The 1361-nt window shown below is 35.6% G+C and overlaps 1 long non-coding RNA gene across 1 annotated transcript in view; it reads left to right on the top strand.

Moving 5' to 3' along the window:
* Positions 1-532: 532 nt before the first annotated feature.
* LOC107747731 (uncharacterized) overlaps positions 533-1361 on the top strand; it is a 17384-nt gene continuing 16555 nt past the window's right edge. Inside the window, exon 1 of the long non-coding RNA XR_001640832.1 lies at positions 533-626. This is a non-coding gene — a long non-coding RNA (uncharacterized LOC107747731). The remainder of the gene's footprint in view (positions 627-1361) is intronic.

Below are 1361 nucleotides of genomic sequence, written 5' to 3'. Positions count from 1 at the left end.
TGTAAATGTAAATGTAAATTACATTTATATAGTGCTTTTCTATGCACTCAAAGCGAATGACCACAGAGAGTCAGGACCTCGGTTTAACGTCTCATCTGAAAGACGGATGATTACATGTCATTAACTAACTGCATGATTTTCACTATATATTTCTGCCATATGGACATCAACTTGACCACTGATAAGCTGGTAGCACTTTATTTTATAGTACGTGTACTTCCCTGGTACATACAGTACATGGTAAATATCTTGTACCTACAAGCAAATAAGTGGTAACACAAGGTACTTACCTGAAATGTATGCACATAGTAACAAATAAGAAACATGGCTGTACTCAACAGTCATACATGCATGGTAATTATTTTGTACCTACAGACAAGTGTGGGTACTTACAGGTAGTGCCTGTACATGGTAACTAATTACATACTTTACTGTACTTACTAATGTATATACATGGTAAATATGTAGTACTTATGGACAAGTGGGTACAAACAGGCACAGTATCCATATATGGTAACTAATAACTGTACATACTAATGATATGTACATGGTAAATGTGTAGCACCTACGGAAAAATGTGGTATTATGTGGTAACAAACAAGACACATACTGTACTTGGTATACACGTGGTAAATATGTAGTACTTACCAACAAGTGTGAGTAATAACGGTCACTAACAGGTAGTGTCAGTATATGGTAACTAATAAGACACATTACTATACTTACTAATGGTCTATACATGGTAAAGTTTAACAAAGTTTGAAGAACTGGTAATTCCTGTGTAATGTTTATGTAAAATGGTGCACTTTATTTTACAGTCCTATTTCCATATGCTTACTATGTACGTACTGCTGTATGTACCTATTATGTACGGTACTCAAGTTGGGGGGTATAAACATGGACCAAGGTACTTATTGAGTAATTGATGGTAAGTGCCATTGCCTTATCTTTAACGACACTGATTCTCTTAACTAATTGGTCCAATAGGGATTTTTGATGACGTACATTCCTAATAATTATGTGTGTAGACAGATTTTATTTTGGAATTATACAGTAGCTACCAGACTCATATTTGCACTTGCAACTCCTGATTGTCATGTGTCTAAATCCCTATTTAAAAGGACTGTGCCTGCTAAGTATTAACACTATGCAGTGCTGCACAGTTACTGCCGTGTTCCCAACCAACTTCCAAAGTTCCAAACTGCAATGGCACCTATTAATTACTCAATAAGTACCTTGGTCCATGTTTATACCCCCCAACTTGAGTACCGCATAACTTATTCTGTACATTAACTATGTACATACACCAGTACGTACATAGGAAGTATATGGAAATAGGACTGTAAAATAAAGTGCACCAT

The sequence above is a fragment of the Sinocyclocheilus rhinocerous genome, unplaced genomic scaffold (assembly GCF_001515625.1).
Source record: "Sinocyclocheilus rhinocerous isolate Xijiao unplaced genomic scaffold, SAMN03320098_v1.1 scaffold1821, whole genome shotgun sequence".
Lineage (NCBI taxonomy): Eukaryota > Metazoa > Chordata > Actinopteri > Cypriniformes > Cyprinidae > Sinocyclocheilus > Sinocyclocheilus rhinocerous.
Note: the sequence above shows the minus strand (reverse complement) of the source record. Positions and strands in the feature narration are given on the sequence as shown.